Source organism: Eptatretus burgeri, chromosome 18 (assembly GCF_056783735.1).
Source record: "Eptatretus burgeri isolate ZD-2024b chromosome 18, Ebu_testis_v1, whole genome shotgun sequence".
In the NCBI taxonomy this organism is placed as follows: domain Eukaryota; kingdom Metazoa; phylum Chordata; class Myxini; order Myxiniformes; family Myxinidae; genus Eptatretus; species Eptatretus burgeri.
In genome coordinates this window covers 46,303,992-46,313,991 of record NC_140978.1, presented here as the reverse complement: position 1 = coordinate 46,313,991, position 10,000 = coordinate 46,303,992, and the positions used below count along the sequence as shown (strand labels likewise).

Here is a 10,000-nt window from a genome sequence, read left to right as displayed (position 1 = left end):
ACTCAAGCAAATGCTGTCCAGGCAGTCTTCAGTTTTCGTCATCTCTCCTGACAACGTCCCAAAATGAATGGATGATTTTATTGTGCTAGCAGCAGCTAGAGTACTATAGGAAGAGGAAAAGAAAGAAAACTAAATGGGGGAGTGAGACAGGTTTGGCCAGGGGCTCCCCTATCGGTGGACCTTTCAGTGTGCATTTTGTGGAGGAGTGGAGGGATTCGTACGTTTGTAGATTTTAATGAATTAGGATGAAAAGTAAAAGTAACAATAACAAGAGCTCTAGTGAGCACAATATACGCCCGAACAAGAAGGTATATACAGAATTGTGCTACGACATGGAAAACAGCATCCTGGTTGCTATGGCAACCACTTTAGATGACGAACGTATGTCCCGACACACCGTCTCCAGTCTGTACCTATGTACCAAATATGAAACGTGACAGTTGAAAACTTTGGGAGTTAGAGTGCGGACAGGAACGGACGGACGGACAGACTGACGGACGACCGGTATCACAGAATACGCCCCGATATATATATATATATATATATATATATATATATATATATATATATATATATATATATATATATATATATATATATCGGGCGTATAAAAATATAAAAGGCACCTTTAAATGTCATCCTCTGTGATAGCAAAATTGAAGATAGAGCCACCAATCATTTCAAATTCCACTACGATAGCCATTTTTGCTCACATGCTGGAGTGTTCCGTTTGCAAGCGGCTCACTTACCGCTCGCCAAACACCTCCCTTAAAATCGCTTGCTTAGCAAGCAATAGCAAGTCGCTTGCTGTAAGAACAAGACACGGGTATTCTTTAACCTGATTCTAATCATACTCCACACAAATGGGTTTTTACAACCTTTCTGCACAAGGATTATTTAGTGGAGTTTATAGGTCCAGATACACAAAGTTTGGATGAAGTTCGAGGAGCAGATACTCCAACTGTTGGTGGACCCCTTTACCTGCACCTCCTTTCAGCCTGTGGGTACACGACTGCTTCTACAGGGCACAGTGATTGAAATGTGATCAGTTGGTGGGGATGGGGTAACAGCTGCAAAAAGTGTGCACTTACCCCTTTGTTTTCTTGTTGTTCTACACACGGAGATGTGCTCCCTCCTCGGACTCTCCCTGCCATTCAGTCTATTTTTCTCTCCCCCAGTTCAGTGTACATGGTAATTGTGTGTTGTCATAAGCAGGGGTACATTTCTCGTTTGCTCAATAGTGTTTTATGTTATTTTGTATGCAGCCGATAGCTGCCAGTCACATCATTGGTGGCAGTGAGGTTGCGTCACTGATGCAGTGCCCCGTTTCCAGTAAGTTGGTACTCATTTTGCCGACCTCGAAAGGACAACAGGCTGAATCAGCCCACCTGCTGTTATTTCATGGTAGGACAGTGGTTCAAACTCAAGACCAACACAGCCAACACCAGGCTTGCTCAATAGTGTTGACAAATTGTCGACCATGTCTTGGATTCCTGCGCAGACGTGTGACGGAATAAACTGCAGAATAATCCCATTTCAGAACAGAGGTGTTAGAACATGCACAGAAAATGAATGCCAACCTCTCAGGCATTGATTCGGGGAAAATGGCCTGAGTGCACCTTCATCTGTGAATCGCGATCCTCAGCGAGGTCAGTTACCGCCTCAATCGAAAAGTATGGTTTTGGGGTGGGGGAAGGGGGGGAGGCACATTCGAGCAATGATATGCCTATTTTATCCATTGTCAAAAGTGTTCAAAGCAAGTGATAAGCAGAAACAATTACAAGTGTGAATGACTGAGTTTATTTATAGTCAAACTGGAAGGAATGGAACCTTTTCCAGAATGATTGCAGCCAAAGGGTTTGGCAAGCACTCAAATATAGAAAACTTGGAATAAAATGCACAAATTTTAAAAAGCAAATTTAAAATCTTGTACAAAATGTAAAGTGACCACATCTACTTGCTTGTTCTCATTGCAACACCCCCCAATAAAACATCAAATTTGGAGTCAGGTGCTTCCTTTAGAAGCATCACTGCACATCTTGCACCCTCACCAATTACTCCCCTCCATCCATTCTTCAAAAAATCACTGGCCAAACCATCCGCTTTCAATTCACCAACCACAGTATTATGGGCCGTTGGCAAGATTCAGAGGTAGAGTCGCTCGAGGTTTCAGCAGCGAAACGCCGTGGTACCTGTGGAAGCCGAACCCCAATCGACAGAGTTTAAAACATTTTAAATCACTCCAAAGTAATATACAGTACCGAAGCAAAGCTTTCGCAAAATCATTAGATAAATTCAAAAGCTTCATCAGGAAAAGCATAAACAATTAAAAGGAATGCTGGAAAGCCTAAAAGACTCACAGGAATCATGGAAATCTAGGCATGACAGAAGTAAATAGACACCTTCAATTCATTCATTTCATCCGTATAAAGCAAGTTTTACTCAGTAATTTGTCCTAATATTTAAGGATTTATTTGCAGAAAACAGTTCCTGGGTCGTGTATGACAATAAACTATGCCTCGAACCCAGGAGCACACGACCTTCGCGATTTTCAAAGAAGACGAATTGTTGGCCAATCAGAAGGTGGAGTCAGCCAGCATCAGATAGCTCAGAACCTTGGAATTCCACTTTCTACGATCAATCAGGTGATTGTGCAATTCATCAGCGAAGGCAAGGAATCCACAGTTTCCCGTTCTGGTCGATCTGGGCCCTCAGAAAGGTGTCTTCGAGCTGTCAAGCGGTCTATTGAGAAAACTCCCCATAACAAGGCAGCAGATGTTGCAGAGGAGGTCCAGGTTAGCTCAAGAACTGCCGTGCGGTACCTTCATCAACTGGGCTACTATGGGAGAGCAGCACGGAGAAAAACTCTTCTTAGACCAGTCAACATTCAAAGGAGAAAGAAGTGGGCTGACTAGATGGCCACCAGACCCTTGGAGTTTTGACAAACTGTCATTTTTTTCAGATGAGTCCCAATTTACTCAATTTTCTGAAAGTGGACACGTATGGGTCTGTAGACTTCCCAGTGAAGAGTTCTCTTTGAACCGATTGCAGCCAACTGTCAAACACGGTGGTTTTTCAGTGATGGTGTGGGAAGCAATCTGGAGCACTGATCGGTTGGAGCTTGTGGAGTGTTGGCAACATCAACTCTACAATATACATTTCTATCCTTGAGGATGGACTTCTCCCTGTCTTCTCCACTGGTCAGATGGTCAAAAAACAACACTGTTCATGGAAGATGGAGCTCCATGCCACATTGCAAAAAAGACCAAAGAATGGCAGGACAGAAATGAGATCAAGCGACTTCCATGGCCAAGTCGGATGGGATCAAGCAACTTCCACTGAACACCTCTGGGTCATAGTGGATCGAGCTCTGTGGAAAAAGTCCAGGAAACCAACATCACGGGTAGAATTGCGAAACCTTTTGCGTGAAGCCTGGGCAGAACTCCCACAAGAGAAAATTTTGGAACTCCTTTGTTCTATGCCTGAAAGAGTAAAAGCGTTGAAATCTGCAAATGGCAAGTCCACAAAATACTCGTGTATGTATTAAAATGGATCAAATATACTTCAAATGTTAAATAAATAAATTCTTTAAAAATCATGGCGTCTGTTTACTTCTGCCATGTGTCTGTATACAATAGCATCCTCCTGTAAAGTTGGAGCAGCCCGAGCACCTGCACTGCTTTGAATAGCAAGGCAGACAACGTGGATGTGCCTCATATTGATATCACAGACTGCAAACTACCATCTTCCGCAAATAGTCCTTTCTTACGAGGTTGCGATACGGACCTAAACCTTACTTCGACAACTTGTACTTCTCAGGTACGGCCTGTTGCGCATGCTGTGGTGCTGCAAGGTGTGCCTGGTGCAGATCAATGATGCAGGGCCGCAGTTCCTCCAACGTGTAGTTGGTGAAGCAAGCCAAGGACTCTGGCTAGAAAGGGCAGTTAGGAAAGAGCAAAATGAGACCATTTTATGCGTTATAAATTGGCAAGATTACACTTCAAAGCATGAAATGAAGAACGACACAATTGACACATTTCAGGCAAAACCAACATGAGGGTGCCAAAAGGTGAAAATTTTGAAAGGGGGTGTAGACTTTCTGTAAGCACTATAAATATAATCCATGGGGAGACCCTATGTTTGAAGTATCGCATCAATTGTACGAGCTGTTGAAGAGAGAAAAAAAAATTCTGTGAAAATAGACATGGGCATTCAACAGATATGGAGACAGTCGGGGGGGGGGGGGTTAGAATAATCTCAACCCCTTCGGGTGAGATGAATAAACAAGCCAATGAAAACAGAGGGACAGCAATTGAACCGAGAGAGATTTAACATATGAGGAAGGTAAAAAGGACAGTTTCTTCATTATTATTATTATTTGTTTTTAAAGAGTTCATCGACGTGTTGCTGTGTTGTTTGTGTCTGGATGTCCCAACTCCAACAGTCAGTACATCACACACTGATCATTCACCACCTTGCTCTTCCAGGAAACATGAATGTGCATTTCATCAAAACAAAAACACATAAATCAAGGCAGTGATTACCTATGCTCAGATTATTTGTTCTGGGACACCCGAAACAGGTAATCTTGAGTTTTACAAGCTAAACGTGTTTCGATGATGAGGCTTCAGTTTATCAAATTTAAAGGGTTGAGATTACATGCATCAACTACAACGGCATTCGGTAGTGCGCATTCCTCCGCCAGGCTGAACAGTTGAAGTTTTGTGTCTCACCGATAGGCTGGATCTGGACCTGGACCTGAAACAATTTAATCGGCTGATTCTTGTCACCAACTAAAACTCATCCACAACTCGAGATATTATGAGATATATATATATATATATATATATATATATATATATATATATATATATATATATATATATATATATATATATATATATATATATATATATATATACGCGTTTTTGGCCCCATCTCTCATTGGTGAAAAATAACTTTAGAAAATAATAAGAAATAAATAAAGATTATTAAAATAAAATAAAAAACTATCTCAGATCTGGATCCAGATCTTCACCCAAATCAAACGAATCCATCCGAGTGACAGACTCAACCCATCCTCCAAATTTCGTCTGAATCTGTCCATAACATTTTGAGATATCCTGCCCACAGACAGACAGTGGTGAAATCACCACCTCCATCCACATTTTGGGAATTACTTATTGGGAAGTTTAAAAAGCTATACTAGGCTTGCTTACAAGTCTATATTTAACGATTTCTACAAAATGTCACATTTGCACTTAACAACAAATCTCCTTTGTGACAATTTTTCTCCAGGTTACCCATTCTCGTATTAAGTTTCACACTTTAAAAATCGTGCGAATAAATTATTGAAATATCAGCTGCTTTTTTCATATCCTTTGCTCACCTGTGTTGCAAGTACAGCGAAAGGTGGTGTATAATCAGAAATACTGTTTGATAGGATATACTGTGATATGAATAAAATGGAAATGTTGAAAAACAGAAAGAAAAAAAAGCATTGAATATAGCAAAGCGTTTAATCGATATGAGAAACGACATCGAGACTCACCATTGTGAAAAGTGAAGAGAAGAAGAATATGAAGGACGTCGAGCTTTAGTTTTAATGTAAATTGAAACTGGCTCATCTATCCTCAACTTACTCATCCATATCGTACTGCTTGAAACCAGGCCATCGATCCTCACCTTCCTCAAGTAAAGAAAATAATCTGACCTTGTGTGTAAAATATTAACGTATATCCGTTTAATGGATGGGGAAAAAATGAAAAAAAAAATAAAAAAAACAGCACCAAGCATTCCAATTAGTGTGTTATTTATTTAAACACGAGTGCACATGGAAAAACATTTTGGAGCTCGTCAACGACCTAAGAGTTGGACTTGAGCCATGGATCAACGCCGAGAAGTTGACATCGTTTTCACCGACTTCAGCAAAGCATTTGACACGAACACATGAGTGCGACTCCCACTGAAGCTTGAGGGGGCTGGGTATTGGGCAACCACTTCTCTCCTGGCTTTGTGGTGTCCTAAAGGGACGTAAACAACAGGTCTCCGTAAACGGTACCCTGTCACAATGGAAGGAGGTAACAAAGGGTTCCGTGCTTGGCCCCGTAATTTGCGGACGATGTAAAAATTTGGGGCTACTCTCGAGGGTGATGACCGATTCGATGCTACAAGTGGCAAATGCAGCTGAATCATGCAAAATGCAAAGTAATGCATATCAGGCACCAAAGCCCCAACATGGTCTATGGGCTAAATTGTATTGCTGGTTGCGACAGATTGTCCAATCTGGGAATCTGCATGCAGGCATCACAATCGTTAACAATGCAATGCACCAGTGCTGCAGAGTGCGAGGGGTGCTTTTTCACCGTGATCTTGCTGAAATCACACCAGAAATTTTCCAACACCGATACGCCATACTTGTGAGGTGGCACCTTTGAATACGGCCTACCGGTGTGGAAGTCATTTCTTCAGCGGGATAGAAAGATACTCGAGCGGGTTCAGCGATGCACCACAAAAGATGGTAAGAAGTCAAGCAGGGTTCCCATATAAATATGAGGACCACTTATCGAGCCAACACCTCTTCTCACGAGATAATAGAAAAACTAGATGAGATTTGATCACTCTCTACCAGATCCTGCACAGGGACAACTCCAAATTTCATTTGAAGAACTGCCTTGTGTCAGTCAGGATGACCACCTTTGTGGTCACTCCTAAAAAACGACTAAGCCTGGGCCTGCCGCAGGAGGAGAGCAGTCTTCGATACTCATCGACTGGTTAACGTGTGGAACGGACTCTTTTAAGAAGCCGTTCAGTCACCATCTATCGAAACATTTAAGGAGCGTTTAGACAGGCTGCTGTTTCAACAACGATAGGACCACATATGGTGGCTGCCTCCTGTCCTGCATGACCTCTTAAAACTATAACGATAGCAGTCAATCAGCAAGCCTCTGACCGACTCTCGCTCAGTCAGTCAGCAAGTCAGTCAGTCGGTTGGTCAATGGGTTCGTGAATTTTCTCGAGTCCCCCCTCTCCCCCCCGGCTTCTCCGAGGTAGCTCAAAAAAATAGTTTTGAAATTCAGTACAACGATTAATGACGTCAATTTGCAAAAACGAATGGAGCCCATTTTTCAATTTTGATCCAGGTGCAGAGATAATTCACTTAAAATGGACACTAAACACAAAAATAATGGGAGTTACATTCTTGGGAAAATGCCGTGATAGTGAAAACCAAGGGCCAATGGGGAAATGGGGGTGGGGGGGGGTTCGGATTTCCTGGGCTTTGAAAAAATTAAAGAGGAAGGTCAGTGGCAGCCAGAAAGGAAACCCATCACAATTGGAAACAAGTAAAGAGCAATCAGAGATTACAGACCCTCGCCAGGACCTGTGTGTTTTGTGAACTGGTGTTACGTAACTAATTAGAGACATAATTAGAACTGCCACTTTATAACTGCTGGCAGTCAATGACTGAGTACCAAGACATCCCTCTTTGATTGGACACCTGACCATGACCCATGACGTTTTTTAATTGTTCAATTTAATTTAGAATGGGATTAAAATAAATTCAAGTCAAATCAAATGCAAGACCAAATCAACTTTCAGTCCAGCATTGGAATCATCAGAAGGAACACAAACAAGCAAAAAGCAAAGATGAAGTCATCAGGAGGAACCTGGAATTCACATTTCAGTTGCAACTCCTCAACCCTCAAACAAATCCAGGCACAGCCAAGTGAGGCCTTATTCAAAAAAAACAAAAATAAAGAAAATAAAAAGAACCCAGATCAAAAACATTAAAAAGGATTCTGCCTGCCAGACCAAGTTGAAATTTAAAACATGTATTCCCCCAAACACAATTAGATCATAATTGTGAAGTTTCATGTTGATCGATTAAGCACAGTTCCAGAGAAAACATTTCACACATTTTTCTTCTACCAATCCAATATGTAGCTGCCAAAACCATGTGATGATCAATTATTCCCTGAACAAACTTGTACACACAATGTTTTGGAGAACATTTATTAATGCCAAGTTTTCCGCTCGATCTGTTCAGCCATTCTGGAGAAGATTTTTTATCAGGTTTTTTGGAGTAAATTAGAAAAATATGGCTGCCAAAACCATGTGACCTATGACATCATATCTGTGAACCTTTTTGTTCCCTCATGGAAAGAGCTGTTTCACCTCAATCTGCTCCAACCACTGCAGAGATGATTTTGGAAGGTTTTTTTTATATTTTAAACAATATGGCTGACTAATGACGCAACCGATGATGTCATTAAATGTTTTTTTCTGGCATGGACCATTTTATTCCTAGACTGACCCCAAAAATTTTCATACCCGATCAGATGTAGCATTCTACATATATATTACCAAGACTCTCATCATGTATGTATGTATGTATGTATGTTCCCAGAAATACAGCCCAAAAAGCGGCACACGATAAGCGCAAAGAATTTAGGGTCACCATACTCACTATTCTCCTGCGGTGTGCAGTATCAAGTTTCGTTAAAATCGGGCATCAAAAATTATTAAAAAATTAATTCCCGATTCAATCAAGTGCTCTTCGGGAGAATTTGATCAATGCAAACAACCTCAGCGGCATAGTTCGCTGGAGCTCTCTTTTTTTTTTTTCTTGAAATGATTTATTTTTAAAATCTCAAACATATAGTATAGTCAAGAAACGATTTATTTTTAAGCATAAAATAAACATCGCCATTTTGATCTAATACTTCCGTGTTCATTAAGAAATAAAAATTGTTTAGAAGATTACTCACAAAATTTCTTTGACTTTCTTTACTCCATTTTTTTCCACATTTTACACACGTAATATCAATGGTTTCGGTTCAAATTCTAGTATATACTAGACGACTTCGTGAACCCGTTGGGTTCCCGTTGTGACAGCGGTTGATAGACAAAAAATCATTTCAGGAAAAAAAAAAACGAAAAAAGATGGCTCCAGCCGAACTATACCGCTGAGGTAGTTTTGCATTGATCAAATACTCCCGAAGAGTACTTGACTGAATCGGGAATTAATTTTTAATAATTTTTCATTTGCCCGATTTTAACGAAACTTTGCCTACTGCACACCGCAGGAGAAAATGAGTAAGATGACCCTAAACACAAGCTATCGTGTAAATATATATTTCAGGAATATATATATATATATATATATATATATATATATATATATATATATATATATATATATATATACACATATATATATATATATATATATATATATATATATATATATATATATATATATATACATATATATACATATATATATATATATATATATATATACATATATACATATATACATATATATATATATATATATATATATATATACGCATATATATATATATACATATATATACATATATATACACAAGATGAGAAGTTTTAGTAACTTAACATCGAAGATAGTCTGGCTCGGGCCTACACAAGTTTTGCATACACTTGAGGCAGAATGCAGTTGACTTCCATTTATACCTCTTTTCTCCACAATAATCATATATTCTTTCCATTTGCAAGAACAATTTCAACCATTCTCCCCTGTTTCTATCCAAGGGTTTCTGCAACTTTTGTACTTTGGATGGTTTTATTCACACTTTAATTGTGATGTGACAAAAAATAGCGGGTCAAAAGTTTACATTCACCAAGGTGACTTGCTGCATGATTGGCTTTCGAAAGGCCTAGAATGTTCTGAAATAGCCTTCTATCCACTTGTATTGTGTCCCCCACTCTCTTCTGCTTATAGTGATCCATGTAATAGGTCAGCTAGTGCTCCCATGGCTGTATAAACGGCCTACGTTTCCGATTAATGCCCGATTTCCACTTGAGCCAGCATGGGGAAGGCAAAGAAATACTCTCTCAAGACCTGAGGAAGAGCATTATCCAGTTGCACCAGTCAAGGAGTTCTCTTGGGGACCTATATCTGGGCAACTGGAAGTACCCACGATTCATCTGTCCAGACAATTGTGCGGAAGTGTAGGGA

The 10,000-nt window shown here is 40.0% G+C and overlaps 1 long non-coding RNA gene across 1 annotated transcript; it reads right to left on the bottom strand.

Moving 5' to 3' along the window:
• Nucleotides 1–1,777: 1,777 nt before the first annotated feature.
• On the bottom strand, nucleotides 1,778–4,394 carry LOC147009038 (uncharacterized). Its single transcript, XR_015053246.1, has 2 exons — nucleotides 3,798–4,394; nucleotides 1,778–2,192 (listed from the first exon to the last, which is right to left on the bottom strand). It is a non-coding gene; the product is annotated as an uncharacterized LOC147009038 (long non-coding RNA).
• Nucleotides 4,395–10,000: the final 5,606 nt, after the last annotated feature.